Source organism: Aethalodelphis obliquidens, unplaced genomic scaffold, assembly GCF_003676395.1.
Source record: "Aethalodelphis obliquidens isolate GAN/ISIS:26980383/991018 unplaced genomic scaffold, ASM367639v1 scaffold4, whole genome shotgun sequence".
Classification (NCBI taxonomy): Eukaryota; Metazoa; Chordata; class Mammalia; order Artiodactyla; family Delphinidae; genus Aethalodelphis; species Aethalodelphis obliquidens.
Genome location: NW_020837948.1, coordinates 34,353,490 through 34,373,438, shown reverse-complemented (window position 1 = coordinate 34,373,438; position 19,949 = coordinate 34,353,490). Strand labels below are relative to the sequence as shown.

General features: G+C 36.3%; 1 protein-coding gene across 16 annotated transcripts in view; it reads left to right on the top strand.

Annotated features, from left to right (window-relative positions):
* PAM (peptidylglycine alpha-amidating monooxygenase) overlaps window positions 1-19,949 on the top strand; it is a 282,583-nt gene that overhangs the window by 70,418 nt on the left and 192,216 nt on the right. For 2 of the 16 annotated variants that reach the window (XM_027100521.1, XM_027100519.1), the window contains exon 1: window positions 17,726-17,847. The exons of the other annotated variants lie outside the window; for them this stretch is intronic. The gene's annotated coding sequence lies outside the window, so the exon portion shown is untranslated. Of the gene's footprint in view, window positions 1-17,725; window positions 17,848-19,949 lie in introns of those variants that run through there. 16 annotated transcript variants of the gene reach the window in all.

Genomic DNA, 19,949 nt, shown 5'->3' with positions numbered 1-19,949 from the left:
AAATTTCAAAAGGTAACTGAAACTTTGAGATTGGTATGAATCTCTGAACTTACTTTCTGATCCTAAATGCCAAATATTTGGTGCTGGTGAGAGAGTGGAAAGACAAAGGAGAGCTCTTTCCCTTTAATCCCACCTCTATTCCTTTCTGCTTGTTTGCACGTCCCAGTTGTAAAGAGCTCCTGAAACCTCCACGATAGAAGTGACAACTTTCAGTTATATTTGTATGCTTACATTTTCCATTTACACAGTGATGAAATAAGGTGAGTCCCAGAATAAATTCATTTATGAGAACAATAGCAAACAGAAGAACAAAATAGAACAACAGTGAAACAACCTGATATCATTTGAGAGAAGATGGAACAGGGTGTTCCTTGCTAGAAAAGTTCTGAAAGTTCTGTACTTCTTTTAATAAAATAAATTTTTATAATAATATGAATATAAGAATATATTAAACATAATATATACTGTGTGATCATAAAAATATAATGTAAATTTGTATATTTATAAATTTGTAAATTTTCTCACTCTATTAAATTTTAGTGGGATTACTCTTAGGTGTCCAAAACATTTGAATAATATTTTAATTTTCAAATCTCACATCTTCACTTTTATGTATATAATTCTTTCATATACTAGAATTGCCTTAGAGAAAGAGTGGAAAACGTAGAGCTGCAGTAAAATAATATTTTTGAGAGGATATTCATATTGTCACTAGATTTTATTCTAAATTGACAGTACTCTTGTTTTGTTTTGTTTTTCTGGCCAGTACTATATATGGCAATTTCTGCTTTCATTTATGAAAGAAAGTACGTCTTATGTCTCTTGTACTCTTACGAAAATGTGCAGCTCTGGCAGTTACACTGGATGGTTTTGCTGTAGTAATTAAAACACAGATGGCACGCATTTCTTTCCCAAGTGTTTGATTGGCAGATACTTTGTGATCAACACTTCTTTCAGCTGAACACATAGGCACCATCTGCCTTCAGTTGACTTAGAGAGAGTGGTTGCAGCTGAGTTTCCTGGTCATTTCATGAACCAGTTAAAATAGAGGATATTCCCCTTGCTGAAGCCATCAAATGATTTATGGAAAATTACATATATATAAGGGTTTTCATGAAGTTGGTTTGCAGGTTAATGAAATATTCATTAATAAATTTTTTTGAAATCCACTATTCCCTTTCTCTGATTAAAATATTTAGAGTATAACATAAAATCACTACATCTTAAAAACTTAAAGTTTCTAAACAAATTTAGCTGATGGGGCATTTTGTTTGTAGTGAGGTTGTTAGAGATTATTTCAAATCAGGGTCCTGTGTTTTGAACCTCAGTGCAAGTATTAGTTACAAATAAATACACTTTATTATGCTGTCTCCTAAACCCAGTACAAATAGTATAGAATATGCTAATTTTAAAGTTGTTGTATATTTATAACTTAGAAATAGATTATGATAGATGGTACTTCTTTATTTAAATATCAGGGTAAGAATTGGATAGAAATTTAGGTTCACCCAATTTTTTTGTTGTTGTTTGTTTATTTATTTATTTATGACTGAGTTGGGTCTTTGTTGCTGCGCATGGGCTTTCTCTAGTTGGGGCGAGCAGGGGCTAGTCTTCCTCGTGGTGTGCAGACTTCTCATTGCGGTGGCTTCTCTTGTTGCGGAGCATGGGCTCTAGGTGCACGGGCTTCAGTAGTTGTGGTGCACGGGCTTAGTTGCTCTGCGGCATGTTCCCAGACCAGAGCTCGAACCCATGTCCCCTGCCTTGACAGGTGGATTCTTAACCACTGCACCACCAGAGAAGCCTGGTTCATCCAATTTTGATGAAGATAAGTGAATGTGGTTGATTATTATGTAAAAAACATAAATGCAAGACATTGGAAGCACAGAAAGAATGGCTTTTGAACAAGAAGTAAAAGATAATTATTTTATTTTCCTAGAAATATATTTTGAAATGTATACTTGTGCAAACATATAGCCTACATTTTTAAAGAATACACATGTATTATGCATAATAACATGAATTCTATATATAATTAAATAATGGAAAACTTTGCTGTCCAAATGGATACATAATTATGATTGCCAAGATGAAAAACATGCTACGTAGTACTTACGGAGGAAATTGAATGAATTAAATGTTAGAACAAAGAATAAAGGAATTAGATTGAAAAACATTCTGAAGAACCCTGGAATACACTCATTGCTTATGGTTCCTGTGGAAACGCACTTATGGGAAAGGGCAAGAGTGACTTGGGACTTTGGCAAGAATTTTAAGATTAATCTGTAAAGCTTATCACTCCACTTGGAGTGAAAAACAAGATGAGTTTTGGAGGTGAATCAACAGAAAAGAAGGAAAATAATTATGAATATATAGAAATTTATCATCTCCTATTACCAGAAACCTTTAAAGATAAACTTTGAATTAGCTTCTCATTTTGTTTGAATATATAATCACCTCTATTCAGGCTTGGAATTTTTCAAGGTAAAGAGTGGGGTTGGGAAGGAAGAAAAAAGTTTTAATTTTATTTAAAATGCATTTTAGTTTATTTGGTAAACATTTATCCTGAGAAGCCTACATTCTCATGGGGGGAAGGATATGAATAATTTCGATGCAACAGACTAGGATATGTACTAAACGAGGTGCCGGAGAAATTCAGAGAAGGGAGTTCCCAGATTAAGAGGAGCCCCTGACCACCTGAACTACATACACTTTCACTTAGGTTCCCCTGCTCTAACTTGCACTGTCTTCTTTCCCAACCTGTTTCTTCTTTCTGTGCCAGTTTTATTGTGTCGACGTTTTCTACATATTTACATTTGTAAACACCCATCTTATTATGGATATATAACATTAATATATAATATGGCTCTCCAGAGAACTTTATCCAATGTCGTTTGGATGATAACAACAAACATTTATTGAGTACTTACTGTGTGTCTGACACTTTTCAAAGTACTTTCTCATTTCATCCTCACCTTATTTTGCAAATGAGGAAACTACCTAAAATAACCCAGCTAATTCAGTAGAGGGATTGGGATTACTCCAGACAGACTGACTCTAGATGACTGTATTCTAGTGCCATTTAAACCCACCCAGCTCCTAGAACTGCCCTGTGTGTAAGAGTAAATGTCCTCCCCATCCCCACTCCCTCTGGATTAAACCCAAGGAAGGGGCAGTAGAAGCTGAGAAGACAGCCTCACGGTGAGACATTAAACTAAAAAGAGGGACTGAGAAGGGCAATTAACAGAAGAGGCTGTTTATGCTCAGGCACCCACCCAGCACACAGCTACCTTTGGTGGTACACAGACTCCCTGCTGCCAGGCTTGCCCATCAGTTCTCTCCACCTCATCCCAGTCAATGCTCCTCCACCTATGTCCATTTTAAAGGCTGATGGGCAACTGAGAAATAAGGTGAGGCAAAGTATTCCTGAGTGGGACAGGAGTTTCACTTGATTAATTTTTTTTCCAATTAAAAGGGATTTCTGGGGGCTTCCCTGGTGGCACAGTGGTTGAGAATCTGCCTGCCAATGCAGGGGACACGGGTTCGAGCCCTGGTCTGGGAAGATCCCACATGCCGCAGAGCAACTAGGCCCGTGAGCCACAACTACTGAGCCTGCACGTCTAGAGCCTGTGCTCCGCAGCAAGAGAGGCCACGATAGTGAGAGGCCCGTGCACTGTGATGAAGAGTGGCCCCTGCTCGCTGCAACTAGAGAAAGCCCTCGCACAGAAACGAAGACCCAACACAGCCAAAAATAAAATAAATAAATAAATAAATAAGCCTTCATTAAAAAAAAAAAAAAGGGATTTCTGAACACCTGGACTAGGTATTGAATGGGATGTGCAAAAGTGAATCTCCTACTTCAAATACGATAGAAAGTGCACAGGCCTGAGGGTGCACAGGCCTGAGGGAGTGTTCCCTTGAATCAGTCCCAGGTTTTACACTAACTTTCTCTGGTTCTTTATTTCCTTGTGGGTAATATGAGGGAGCTGGCTTAAAAGTTCTAGAGTCCCTACCAACTCTGAAAAAATGTTTGTGATAATAAGGAGCTTGTAGTCTATCTGAGCAGACATGAGAAATGTGTGTAAGAAGTTAAATATAGGGAAAAACTTATATATGGTGAAAGAAATAAGAATAGATGTTGCCCATGAGTGTGTGGAGATTGATTGGAGTAGAAGTTGCTTACTGATATGGTGGTTACTCATCAAATTGTACACTTAAGGTGTGCATTTCATCTCAAATACAAAGCAAAGCAAAAAGAAACAACAACAAAAAACACCAATATAATGATACATAAGGGCTAAAAATTCTGGAGAGGTGCTGCGTTAGGAAGGTGGCCCAGTAACAGACACTGACTTTGTGTATGTGCAAACTATTATTTAGCTTCCCTTAAGTACTGTTGTTTCACGAAATGTTTTTGAGACTATGTGCTTTTTCTTTTTCCTTGTCTTGTTAAAATTACATCACAACATTTTTTTAATCCTTCCCCCCCCGTTTTTTTTAAATTAGCTGCTGCTATTTCTTTAAATGACCCCCCTTAGTTTCTTTCTTTTTTAAATCTGACAGTTACTGTGTGAAGCTTACACATCTAGACGTTCCTGTCACATAGTTAACACTTCATAAATATTAGTTACACAGAACTGTTGAGTTTATTTCACTATTTATTTGTGCTTCAGCATGCTACATGTTTTTCTGTTTAATCAAACATTCACCTACATTTTTATCCTTCTCCTGTAGAGGGATGTGTTAGTATACTTTTGACTGCTCATTAAAACGTTTCCTTTGTTCTTTCTTATTTAAAATTCTTATCTTTGTTTTAAATCTTAAACTATTATTTTACTGCCTCCTTTCACCCTGGTGGTCAACTAACTTATCCATAGGTACAAATAACAAATTAAGAGTGATTTGCTTGAAACTAGTTCTTTTGTTATATCCCGTCAAAAAGTAAAAAAAGTGATTGGCAATGCATGATCTGCTGTGTTAGATGACACCAGTATTAGAAAATAATATAATTAAAATGCATTATACTAAAATGTCTTCCATTAAACAAGATGGAAAGATTGAAGGAAAGGGAACAGACCTAAGAAGTTGGAATAATGCTCATCTTAAAAAATGAAGTATTGGGGCAGACAGCAGGAGCAAGAAGAACTACAGTCCTGCAGCCTGTGGAACAAAAACCACGTTCACAGAAAGATAGACAAGATGAAAAGGCAGAGGGCTATGTACCAGATGAAGGAACAAGATAAAACCCCAGAAAAACAACTAAATTAAGTGGAGACAGGCAACCTTCCAGAAAAAGAATTCAGAATAATGATAGTGAAGATGATCCAGGACCTCGGAAAAAGAATGGAGGCAAAGATCGAGAAGAAGCAAGAAATGTTTAACAAAGACCTAGAAGAATTAAAGAACAAACAAACAGAGCTGAACAATACAATAACTGAGATGAAAACTACACTAGAAGAAATCAATAGCAGAATAACTGAGGCAGAAGAACGGATAATTGACCTGGAAGACAGAATGGTGGAATTCACTGTCGTGTAACAGAATAAAGAAAAAAGCATGAAAAGAAATGAAAACAGCCTAAGAGACCTCTGGGACAACATTAAATGCAACAACATTCACATTATAGGGGTCCCAGAAGGAGGAGAGAGAGACAAAGGACCAGAGAAAATATTTGAAGAGTTTATAGTCGAAAACTTCCCTAACATGGGAAAAGAAATAGCCACCCAAGTCCAGGAAGTGCAGAGAGTCCCATACAGGATAAACCCAAGGAGAAACATGCCGAGACACATATTAATCAAATTGACAAAAATTAAAGACAAAGAAAAATTATTAAAAGCAACAAGGGAAAAATGGCAAATAACATACAAGGGAACTCCCTTAAGGTTAGCAGCTGATTTCTCAGCAGAAACTCTACAAGCCAGAAGGGAGTGGCATGATATATTTAAAGTGATGAAAAGGAAGAACTTACAACCAAGATTACTCTACCTGGCAAGGATCTCATTCAGACTCGACAGAGAAATCAAAAGCTTTACAGACAAGCAAAAGCTAAGAGAATTCAGCACCACCAAACCAGCTCTATAACAAATGCCAAAGGACCTTCTGTAAGTGGAAAACACAAGGGAAGAAAAGGACCCACAAAAACAAACCCATAACAATTAAGAAAGTGGGGGACTTTAACACCTCACTTACACCAATGGACAGATCATCCAAACAGAAAATTAATAAGGAAACACAAGCTTTAAATGACACAATAGACCAGATAGATTTAATTGCTATTTATAGGACATTCCATCCAAAAAGAGCAGATTACACTTTCTTTTCAAGTGTGCACGGAACATTCTCCAGGATAGATCACATCTTGAGTCACAAATCAAGCTTCAGTAAATTTAAGAAAATTGAAATCATGTCAAGCATCTTTTCTGACCACACCGCTATGAGATTAGAAATAAATTACAGGGGAAAAAAACATAAAAAACACAAACACATGGAGGCTAAACAATATGTTACTAAATAACAGAGATCACTGAAGAAATCAAAGAGGAAATCAAAAAATACCTAGAGACAGGGCTTCCCTGGTGGAGCAGTGGTTGAGAGTCTGCCTGCCGATGCAGGGGACACAGGTTCTTGCCCCGGTCCGGGAAGATCCCACATGCCATGGAGTGGCTGGGTCCGTGAGCCATGGCCGCTGAGCCTGCGTGTCCGGAGCCTGTGCTCCGCAATAGGAGAGGCCACAACAGTGAGAGGCCCGCGTACCGCAAAAGAAAAAAAGAAAAAAACCTAGAGACAAGTTACAACGAAAACATGACGATCCAAAACCTATGGATGCAGAAAATCAGTTCTAAGAGGGAAGTTTATAGCAATACAAGCCTACCTCAATAAACAAGAAACATCTCAAATAATAAACAATCTAACCTTACACCTAAAGGAACTAGAGAAACAAGAACAAACAAAACCCAAAGTTAGCAGAAGGAAATAAATCATAAAGATGAGATCAGAAATAAATAGAAGCAAAGAAAACAATAGCAAAGATCAATAAAACTAAAAGTTGGTTCTTTGCGAAGATAAACAAAATTGATAAACCATTAGCCAGACTCATCAAGAAAAAGGAGGAGAGGACTCAAAGCAATAAAATTAGAAATGAAAAAGGAGAAGTTACAACAGACACCACAGAAATGCAAAGCATCCTAAGAGACTACTACAAGCAACTCTATGCCAACACAATGGACAACCTGGAAGAAATGGACAAATTCTTAGGTATAACCTTTCAAGACTGAACCAGGAAAAAGTAGAAAATATGAACAGACCCATCACAAGTAATGAAATTGGAACTGTGATTAAAAATCTTCCAACAAACAAAAGTCCAGGACCAGATGGCTTCACAGGTGAATTCTATCAAACATTTAGAGAAGAGCTAACACCTATCCTTCCCAAACTCTTCCAAAAAATTGCAGAGGAAGGAACACTCCCAACCTCATTTTATGAGGCCACCATCACCCTGATACCAAAACCAGACAAAGATACTATAAAAAAAGAAAATTACAGACCAATATTAGTGATGAACACAGATGCAAAAATCCTTGACAAATTACTAGCAAATAGAATGCAACAACACATTAAAAGGATCATACACCATGATCAAGTGGGATTTATCTCAGGGATGCAAAGATTCTTCAATATAAGCAAATCAGTCAATGTGATACACCATATTAAAATATTGAAGAATAAAAACCATATGATCATCTCAATAGATGCAGAAAAAGCTTTTGACAAAATTCAACACCCGTATATGATAAAAACTCTCCAGAAAGTGGGCATAGAGGGAAGCTACATCAACATAATGAAGGCCATATACAACAAACCCACAGCCAACGTCATTCTCAATGGTGAAAATCTGAAAGCATTTCCTGTAAGATCAGGAACAAGACAAGGATGTCCACTCTGACCACTATTATTCAACATAGTTTTGGAAGTCCTAGCTACAGCAATCACAGAAGAAAAAGAAATAAAAGGAATACAAATTGGAAAAGAAGAAATAAAACCGTCACTGTTTGCAGATGACATTATGCTATACGTAGAGAATCCTAAAGATGCCACCAGAAAACTACTAGAGCTAATCAATGAATTGGGTAAAGTTGCAGGATAAAAAATTAATGCACAGAAATCTCTTGCATTCCTATACACTAATGATGAAAAATCTGAAAGAGAAATTAAGGAAACACTCCCATTTACCACTGCAACAAAATGAATAAAATACCTAGGAATAAACCTACCTAGGGAGATGAAAGACCTGTATGCAGAAAACTATAAGACACTGATGAAAGAAATTAAAGATGATACCAACTGATGGAGAGATATACCATGTTCTTGGATTGGAAGAATCCCCATTGTGAAAATGACTATACTACGCAAAGCAACATACAGATTCAATGCAATCCCTATCAAATTACCAATGGCATTTTTTACAGAACTAGAACAAACAATCTTAAAATTTGTATGGAGACATAAAAGACCCTGAATAGCCAAAACAGTGTTGAAGGTAAAAAACGGAGCTGGAGGAATCAGGTTCCCTGACTTTAGACTATACCTCAAAGGTACAGTAATGAAGACAGTATGGTACTGGCAGAAAAACAGAAATATAGATCAATGGAACAGGATAGAAAGCACAGAGGTAAGTCCACGCACCTATGGTCAACTAGTCTATGACAAAGGAGGCAAGGATATACAATGGAGAGAAGACAGTCTCTTCAATAAATGGTGCTGGGAAACCTGGACAGCTACATGTAGAAGAATGAAATTAGAACACTCCCTAACAGCATACACAAAAATAAACTCTGTCACATTCTAAAGTTTTATCACCAAAGGAGGGAATTTTAAGAGTATCACAAGTTGTTATAGATGAGAATAAAATAACAATGTTTCTTTAGCAACACTTTAGTTGAAATAGAGTCACAAATTGCTGTAAAGTCTTACTAAACTTTAAGGAAAAAAAGTTACAAGATAATTTTTTTAAAAATATTTTTAAAAACAAAGTAGAGATTAGTGATATATTATACCCCACATTAAAAAAAATTAAATCAGAGTTTAAAATATTTTTTCTCCTTAATATGTTTCATTTTAAGTGTCTGACTTTCATGTGTGGGAAGTAATTAGACATGAAAGACTGAGCAACTAGATGGTTCAGGCTTTCTTGCATCTGTGACTTGATTCCTGGAAGGAACATTGGAGCAGGTGTCAAACTACGGTCAGGGTGAGCAATTAAAATCAAGTAATCTTAGGGCATACTTGACTAAGAATTATAGTTTAGATCAATTCTTTCCTGTGGGCATTTTTTCCAAAAATGGGTATGAAGAAAGAAATGGAAAATGACCCAGAATGGAACTCTAAACTCTGGTGGTTCTGAGTTTAAGTTTACTATAAACCCTTACATCCCATGCTTATTAACTTTTAATAGACCTATTCTCATGTATATTTTATAAAGCAGAGTCTGACCTTGTGATAATCCAGCCACAGAAACAGATTAACTGTATCTCAAATAGACTCTTACCATGAAGAATATATCAGTTCTGCCCCCTTCTCTATTAAGGGGAAATACACTTAAACTTTCATTATTTTACCTTTTTTGTGTGTCTCTAGTTTACTAAGCATTACATTAATTTTACTTAATACTTTTATTGTGGTGAGGAGCACTGGAAATGGAAACATTTAAAATGACATTTGATTAAAAACCCCACAAAATTAGCAGATGGCTTAGGGAAGCAGCACTAAGGATGCTACTTGATCCTTAATTCAAGACCATACCTGATGCTGTATCTGGAAGAAGAGCTATGCCAGGAACAATGCTGTTGAGTTAAAGACTATGTTATTCATAAATATTTAGGAAAATAAGAAGCAAGTGTTCATGAACATAGTATATGAAACCAAATGGATATTCCATAGGAGGAGGGGTCTGCACACATCTCTAAATCTGTAGTATTTATTCATGTTACATTTTAATAAACCTACGGAGAACAGAATTTTATAATGAATCCAGTCAAAACTTTATAGCTCTGTTGCTTTATTTTATTCATCCTCTGTACAAATGGATGTTTTTATTTGTAATAGTCACTGAAATAAATAGTCATGTATTTATTTATTTTTTGCGGTACACGGGGCTTTCACTGTTGCGGCCTCTCCCTTTGCGGAGCACAGGCTCCGGACGCGCAGGCCCAGCAGCCATGGCTTACGGGCCCAGCCACTCTGCGGCAGGTGGGATCTTCCCGGACCGGGGCACGAAACCGCGTCCCCTGCATCGGCAGGCAGACTCTCAACCACCGCGCCACCAGGGAAACCCAATAGTTATGTATTTAAACTCCCTCACACCAAATATAGAATCCCTAAGTTTTTGTCTTTAAATATTTTCCCAACACTTACAATATTAAAAAGCTTAGTATAATTAATTGGTACCATGTATAACTGTGATAGCTGGCATCTAGTTACTTTTCCTGTTTTCTTTTTATTCTTTTACTATAACAATTCTGTGAAAATTTTTATGCTTCCTACTTAATACATGCTAATTTTTTTTTTTTTTCCAGTGAGGGAAAGAATGAGGGTTCAAAGCAATGTTAAATACAGGTGACAGTGTTTCCTAATTAATTAGTTAAAATTAATTAGTTTTATGAGAGCAGAAATAAATCACTTAAAAATTCATGAGCTCTTTTCACCTTTTTTTTTTTTTTTTTACGAAATGTAAACTTTCTGGAATAAGGATTCTCTCTAAACAAACATTTTTGTGTTATAACCCATGTAGTTAGCATATTGTTGCTAGATCTAAAAACCCATGTCCAGATGCCTAATTAGACTTCCAGAGACCCTGCAGGATGCTGAATGGTCAGGAAATAGGAAATCATCCACTACTGATATAGGTCCCAATTTGAGGACAGACCTGTGAGGGTATCTTAAGATGCAAGAGACTTGGCAGCTGGAGAGCAAGTGCCTTTTGTACCTGAGCATCGGTGCTCAGTGTCAGCCCTGTAGGCTCCCAACCTGTAACATATCAGCCTCTTGTGTAAGTTAACAAAAAGAGAAAGAATCTAATTTAAACCATTTTCAAGTATACGCATTAAATGGCTAATAGTTTTGTTTTCAAAATCAAACATTTCCTTCCTGAACTCCTTAGAAGAAATTTTGGGTAGTGGATCTCCCTAGGTACCGTTGGTTTCGGATTCTCTAATAAAGTCATCTTTCCTTCAATATTGCAAGTGTTAGATCTATGCTTTGGGTGGGAAATTAAATATTATCCAAATCAAATATATTATTAATAGTTCAGGAGAACAGACTCAGAAGAGAATCAACAGCAATCTTCATAAGAACCTGACCATTTACTGTTTGCCTGTGTATGAGATCACATGTCGAATACCAGATTTTAATGTCAGCATTCTGTGCTGGAAAGGCCATTTAATGTTTATTTATGAGGCACTGGCCTGGAGTTCAAGCTCCAGGAGAACAGGCTGTGTGAACTTGGCCAAGTCATGGAACCTCTTTGAGTCTCAATTTCACCACAGGTAATAAGAGTACATAAGAGAATAATACTGCTTTCTAGCATTACAGTATTATGAGACATATATGAGATTGTTTATGCAAGTTATTTGTGCATTGTAAAACTTGGGTTTGAATTCTGACTCTACCACTTTCTGGCATTGTAGTTTTGGATAAATTACCTAATCCAATAAAGCCTTATTTTCCACAACGTGAAATGAGGATAAGTATACAATGTTTGCAAATTGATTGTTACAGAGTAGGAGCTCAAAAAATGTTAGTTGCTGTTATCACTATTATTTTTACTAAATCTCTGTGAATGTATTTATTATAATCTATATAATGACATAAAATTTTGTTTAAAGTTATTTAAAGTCTATCCCAGTAGGTATGTATTTTTACTTGAAAACTTGGTACTGCACACTTTCCTGTAAATTAGAATAACTTTTAAGCTAAGTTTGTATGTAGAATGAGAAATTTTCTTCCTAAACAAATAATGTCCCTCTATAGGTATTGTTTTAGCTTTCTGATATAAGAGACTAAGAAGGAATGGAAGTCCAGGATCCTCTCATTGTTTATAGTTTACCATAATTAATAATTAAATTGTTTTGTTGGTGGATTTGGTATAAAACAAGAGGAGCTTATATGATTCTATAAGTGTAAGTTTTTATTATTTTTTTTTAATTTTGAGAGGAAAAAAAACCTTTGAAGGGCACTATGCCCTCTATGCTATGTGCCCTCTCTAGAGAACATATTTGAGATGCACCAGCGATTGCCTACCACTTACAATCCATTTAAAGAGTCAACCTCAAGCCTTTTCCCTGAGGTAATGGGATTAGCATTCTGTTGGGACTGCAATCTTTAAGGATACAAATTTGTTTCTAAATGTTCTAGCTAGTAATCCTATGCTCCTTGACAGGTTTTACACTGTAACTGACACTCTTGGAATGGAAAACACAGACCTCAGACCTCTTTTCCTCTGCTGGATTAGGAAATTCAAGGACTTTAACAGAAAGTATTCTGTCTTGACATACTTAAAATTAGTTTCTCCTCATCTTTTTTCTTTGATGTTGGTATTGAAGGAATGTGATGAGTAACCTGAATTTAAGAAGACAGTGACATATAGATGCTTTTCTAAGCCAGTCATGAAAAATTTTCCTTTTAATGTCCCTAATTTTTACTACTTTTAAAAGAAAAGTATGCTAAGAAATATTTTCAGTTTAAGTATATCACTTGATAATTTAAAATGTTCTGAGGCAGGTTGTTTGGTTGGAATTCATTACAAAAGGAATAAAAGTCAAGAACCATTCTATTCTTCTCTTTTCTATCCTCTTTCAACAAGCCAGCTGTTAATCCCTGGGATGATAATATAAGTATGTGGAGACATTATGATCCTTGGAAAATAAAAGAAGTTAAAATATTAGTAAACTTGTTTTATGACACATTCCTGATCATATTCTATAATTCTTTTTCCCTTTTATTTTAAATTATATCTTAATATGAATAATGAACATTTTAAATAAATATTACTTCTAGAAAATGTCTATAAATTTGAAATATCCCAAGTTTGTTTTCATGAAGCATACTTTTCTATAGCTAAGATTCCAATGGAATATAAAATATAAATTACAGTATCTTTTGAAGGTCACTATGAATTTAATGTAAAAACCACTCAGACTACACTGAATAATTTAGATTTAAAAAACAAAGTTTATTGTATAGTAAAACTTTACATCATACTAATTTTAATTTTTTCTTTTGAAACTGTTCTCAATTTTTTTCTAATGTTCTATTTATTTCCCTTACTTCTTGGATGTATTTTATTGACTCTACATTTACCTTGTCTTGATGGCATCTGGTCATGACTTTGAATATCAGTTGTGTCTGTGCTGTAGAAACCACGGAGTACAACCTGGGGAACACTGACTTCAGTATCAGAGCTGTGATTTACTACCTGCTCTCTGACTACCTAGTGTAAATTACTTAGCCTCTCTGAGCTTCGGTTTTCTTATCGTTAAATGGGGCTAGAGATACCTGTCTTAGCGTGGTGGTGAGGGTTACATGAGATTGAATCGTGTCTAACAATGTCTGGCATATGGAAAGTGCTCAGTAAATTTTGTTCCCTAGTTCGTGGTAAATGGAAATGGAAATGCAAATGGTTGGGTTTGGAGCTGAATACATGCTGACTTCAGCTGTGGCCTTGATTGTTTGATTGTTGGTCATTTCTTTGTTTGCTTTTTATTTAAAAGAAAAAAAAGTGAATGAAGCTATGTAATCTCCAATGTAGATATGGCCCTCAACCTAGGCTTAAAATATAAATATATGACTAAATCAACTGCATTTACAAATGAGGAGTTCATACCTCACAGAGTTATTTTAAAGACTCAATGATATATAACAATTCAAAGACCGTAGCACATGCTAAGCACTCAGTAATGGTAAATTATTAGTAATGTGAAGATGAGATCCTTGTGATAGAGCTTGGGTACTCCAAATTTAGCTAAGAGTCATACGTACAAAACATTTTCCAGGTACTCCAATTTAGGCTGATGTTTCTGTATTTCATGAAAAAAAAAACAAACTAATCTTTAAATGGTTATACTTAATATGTAAAGTAGCTAAATTTTGGACATATATTTCAGAATATATTCATATAAACAGCTGCCCCCTTTTGGATCTTTAATATGTAGTCTTTAAATTAAAGAGCCCCAAATTAGCAGATAGGAGTTTTTTGTTTTTAGAAAATTGTACTTGTGAGAAATAATTCTGAATATACCTTATCTTTTATTCAAATGTATACAGACTGTTCATGTGCGTATAACCTTTAGAAATCTCAGAACCTGGAAAGGATTGATTAGTCCCTCTTTCTGGGCTCTGGAATTATACTAGGTCAATATTAAACTAATCTAACAATATACATAAATTTCTTTCAATCTATTAGGTAAATATTTCTATCTGTAACCAGGGCTTAGATCTAGCTGGCATGCACTGGTGTGACTGTCATAGTTGTGTGGCTGGCATTCTTTCTTTTTTTTAAAAAAAATTTAATTAATTAATTTATTTTTGGCTGCACTGGGTCTTTGTTGCTGCGTGCGGGCTTTCTCTAGTTGCGGCGAGCAGAGGCTACTCTTCGTTGCGGTGTGCGGGCTTCTCATTGCAGTGGCTTGTCTTGTTGTGGAGCACGGGCTCTAGGCGCCCAAGCTTCAGTAGTTGTGGCTAGTGGGCTCAGTAGTTGTGGCTCACGGACTCTAGAGCACAGGCTCAGTAGTTGTGGCACACAGGCTTAGTTGCTCCGCGGCATGTGGGATCTTCCTGGACCAGGGCTCGAACCCGTGTTCCCTGCATTGGCAGGCAGATTCTTAATCACTGCGCCACCAGGGAAGCCCAGAGTAATATAATCTTATATATTCTTTCTTTGTCTTTTACTACAGGAAGGTTGAAGTCATTAGAGTGAGATAGTTTTTAGCAATTGGCTAGACCTTTCTGTTGAAGAACTGCAGTATCTGCTGGCTTGTGGCTTAATTTGTCACTGTACTGAAACTCAGTACTTTATACAAGGTGTGGTACGTCAGCATCAGCACCGAAATGTGTTCTTGGGCCACCGTTATTATGCTTTATTGACTTTTTCCGGGTATTTTTAGATACAGACTCATAACTACTTGTCTCTTCTTCTCCATTACTCTCCTATTACCTGAAATTCCTCTGAATTGAAGATATCCTAGAAAGTCCTGATCATTAAGCTTGAGTGGTAGAGGTCTTTACAGGAGATTTGATAATACTAGAAATCAGATTCACATCATAAGGAGCATTTAAATCATCTTAGTCAGTCAACATTCTAACTGGTTATTTGACACCATCAAATACCTAGGTTGCCAAGAATGTGGCCCCTGTCTATTTTCCCTGTTATGTTGTCTGTATTACTGAATGGTATTCTTCTTCTGTTAATTAAGAATATTACAGTACATGTCAAATTAAGCATTTTTGCTTTGAAAAAGATGTGGGTGTGTGGTTAAAGGAGTCTCACAGATTTAGTAGGAACAGTGCTTTTAACAGATGTTAGATCTCTGACTCTGGCTTTTTGGGTATCTGAGCGTCTTAGGGTTGCACAGTAACTCAGAAGCCAACTCTCTTGATTTATAGTTCAGAATACAAACTTCACAGCAGTTAACTAACTAGCCCAGGGATGGATAAGTTTCAACTTCCATGTCAGCTCTGGGATTTGGGCTGTTGCAAGACATAGGTTTGATATTCTTCAATTAGATCAAGGTCACATAACTAGTTTGAAGTAGAGTCTGGACTAGAACCCAGTTCTTTTGGCTTCTAATCTTGTTTTCATTTCTCCTAGTCATTTTATTATAAACCTCATGAAAACCTTTATTTTGAATACATTTTTATAACCTTGTAATCCATCATGTAGGCATGAAAAGTTAAGATTCTGACATTTTTATTATATGCAAAGAAAGTGAAAATTATCTTGTTAAAAATATCATGCTTATTATTCAGTTTCAAAAATGCAGAAATAGGGCTTCCCTGGTGGCGCAGTGGTTGGGAGTCTTCCTGCTGATGCAGGGGACACGGGTTCGTGCCCCGGTCCGGGAAGATCCCACATGCCGCGGAGCGGCTGGGCCCGTGAGCCATGGCCGCTGAGCCTGCGCGTCCAGAGCCTGTGCTCCGCAACGGGAGAGGCCACAACAGTGAGAGGCCCGCATACCGCAAAAAAAAAAATAAAAAAGGAAATGCAGAAATAATGTGAGAAAGAAAAATGTAGTTTCATATGCACATCTTTTTAAGCATGACTCTTCATTACTAAGCTCTTTTTTACAAAGTGTGCCATCAGCTTTTTAAAGGACACATTTCAACATGGATTAAATCTTTGGGAAATTAGCTTGAATTATTTATAAGTACAGGCATACCTCAAAGATACTGCAGATTCAGTTCCAGACCACCACAGTAAAGTGAATATCGCAATCAATGGAGTCACACCAATTTTTTTGTTTCCTAGTGCATACAAAAGATATGTTTATACTTTACTGCAGTCTGTTAAGTGTGCAATAGCATTATGTCTAAAAAATGTACATAATTTAAAAATACTATATTGCTAAAATATGCTAACCATCATCTGATTCGTCAGTGAGTCGTAATATTTTTGCAATAGTAAGTTAAAGATCACTAATCATAGATCATCATAACAAATATAATAATTAATAATGAAAAAGTTTGAGATATTGCAAGAATTATTGAAATGTGACACAGAGACATGAAGTAAGCAAATGCTGTTGGAAAAATGGTGCTGATAGACTTGCTGGATGCAGGGTTGCCACAGACTTCCAATTTGTAAAAAATTATTCGCTAATCACAGTAAAACAAGGTATGCCTATAATTGCCCAAACATGCACATATATGTGTGTGGAGTAGAAATATATTTATCAACAGCTAAGAGTAATTGTTTGTATTGTGATGTTATGAATAATTCAACTGTATTTCATACCATTTTTAAGCCCTGTGGATGTAGTTTGTGTTATTTCCCTGGATAACATTGTTGGCACACAGTAAATATCTAACAATAATAACTCTTTTCCCATACAGTATTTACTTTAACTAGAAAAAACTGCTGTGCTCATGTTGTACAATTTTTAAAGTTTGTTAAGATGCTAAATGAATTTCTTGGCATTCTGTTATGGTATTATCATTTTTTAATTAGAACTCTCTCTCTCTCTCCCTGTCATACACACTTCACCTTCCTCCAGCCATTTGCCTTTCCTGTGACATGCTCTATGTTTTCATCTTATCACCTTAGTAACCAGAGGTACCAGAGTCCTACATTCCATTGAAACCCAGGCTTTAAAGATGGTCTCAGGCTGTTCCCTCTACTTCTTTTGTGGTTCTCTGTAGCTTGAAAAATTGGGAAATGATCAAATTTAGCCACGATCACAACTTTCCAAACTTTTCTGTGTCCTGGCATTTGAGTTCTACTTTGTGTCTATCACTGTGTTAATTATTTGGGGGATACACAGTAATTCCTTTCTAACAAGAATACTAAAATATTATTGGAGCTAGCATCCTCTCAATGCAGGCCCAGCACTAACCCATGCTCACACCTAGGACAAGGCCAAGCTAGTCTGGTGTATTTTCAGGGGCTTGCATGTTCTCTTTTTCCCAAATATTATCCCCATTTTCTTTTATTCTTATATACTGCCCTTTATTCTGTAAATAGATACCAGCTTCCTTGCAAGAACTGGTTGCAGCGATAAGTCATGGGAAGCTCATTCACATGAAAGTGTATAAACTGCACAGCTGGGCACATAATCAACTCTAGACAAACAGGAGACAGACCAGGTAAGGAACTAGGAACATAGGCTTTGAGTCAGTCCTGAGATTAAGCCTTTTCTCTGAGACATTATGTCACTGAACAAGTTAAAGTTACATAACTTCACTTAGACCACTGGTTCCTCATCTGTAAAATGAAAGTAATACTGTCTCATCAACTGTATTATTAGAAAGATTAAAAGAAAAGTCTATGAAAAAATTGAGCAACTTCATTTTTAGTCAATACCTGAAAATGTCAATTAGTGTGACAACAAAATAGCAATCAATGCATTGGACTATAGAAGAAGGAGAGAAGGTGAATAAAGGAGAAGCTGAGGACTCTAAAGGCAAATTTTGTAGGGATCGTATCTTTTCCAGAAGTCCTATTTACCTGCTATTGGTTGGGGGAATGTAGAGGCCCACTCGTTATATCCTGCCAGTGCCTACAGCTTTGCTTCCCATTATTTATAAACATTTTAGCTTGTTTTTCTTTGATGATATTATAAACAGGGATTCATCCTTGTCAAATTATTTATTAATTGAGGATTTCTACCCTCAAGGAGCTCTTGTGTAGAAATAATGTGGACATACAAGAAATAAAGTACAAAAGCTTGTTTTATAAAGATCATCAGTGCTACAGGATATTGGGAGAGGGAATGAACGCATTGTCAGGATCAAACATCGTATGAATGAAAGCTCTACTTTTCTGTTTTGATGTGGCCATTTAAATAAAATGGCATAAAAGTATGTTAGACACCAGGATTCAATAAGCTTAATCCTGAAACAGCTACTGTAAAAATCATAATTTTGCCAGATCTTGTTTGCAAGATTTTGATTTCCTAGAAGAAATAAGTTTTTTGTTTTAAGTATTTGATTCATTTGCCATCAATACTTGAAAGGCAGCTAGAGGTTTGGCTTCTTCACGTTCTGATGAGTGGAACTCAGAACTACCAAGGTGGCGTCCTACTCCTGTCCCCCAGAGACCCACGTTTTCTGGCAACAGATCCTACATTGAGCTATTTGTGATTGTCCAATAAGCTGTTATATTAGAATGGCCAAAATACAAACTTTTGTTTTTATGTGTTTGTGGGACCAAAACGCAGAGGTACTGGTATCTCCTACTTGTTTTAGTGACAATTCTGATTCCATGTAGAGGAGAATCAAAGGCATATATAATTAATTTAATTATTGAATGTGTTCGACATTAAATGGTTCCCATTTTCATTTTTGAAAATTTTAGTCAAAGATGGACTTGAAATATGTTCTTTCATTTTACATTGAGTATTTGGTTAAATGAAAGATTTTATGAATATGTTGGAACTCTTCTGAGTTTAATCAGTTTATTGATTCACTAGGCATGATTTGGTGTTTTTCCTTTGTGTTGATTTTTAAAAAGAGAAAAATCTCATTTTCTTTCTGCATTATTTGTATGATCTTTTCCCCTTCTTTTTGGAACATTTGGCTTGAACCTGAGTTTAATAAAGTTTGCTATAATATTGTAGTAGTTTACAGGTGGCTCACATATATTTATGATGTGAAAGTTGCGTATCTATTAATTTAACAAATATTTACTGATGTCCTGCTATGTCCTGAGCTAGCTATTGGAGGTATAATGGTGAACGAAATACACAAAAATCCCTGCTCGCATAGAGCTTATAGTCAGAGATTAAACACTGTTACTAAAATACTGTAATGAGGCTAAGTATTTTGGAGTAGTAAAGGGAGGTGGGGGAGGCTAGGAGCACAGGGAGGTTGCAATTTAAAATGTGGAGGTCAGTGAAGACCTTACAGAGAAGGTGACAGTTGAACAGAGACTGAAGGTGATCAAGAGAGGAAACCACTTGGCTACAAGGAGCGACAATATTCTAGGCAGAGGAAACAGCAAGTACGGAGACCCTGAAGTGGGAACGTGCTGTGTAAAGAACAGCAAGGGGCCAGTGTGGGGTAGAGGACTAAGAGGCTGGTTTTGTAGGGCCTTGCATGCCAGTGAAAGGACTCTTGCTTTTTTTACTCTGACCCAAATGAGAAGCTGCAGGAGGTGTTAGGCAGGGGAGTGACATGGACTACTTTAGCTTCAAAGGCTTGCTATGATTGCTGTGTATTGAGAACAGATTATAAGGTGGCAAGGGCAG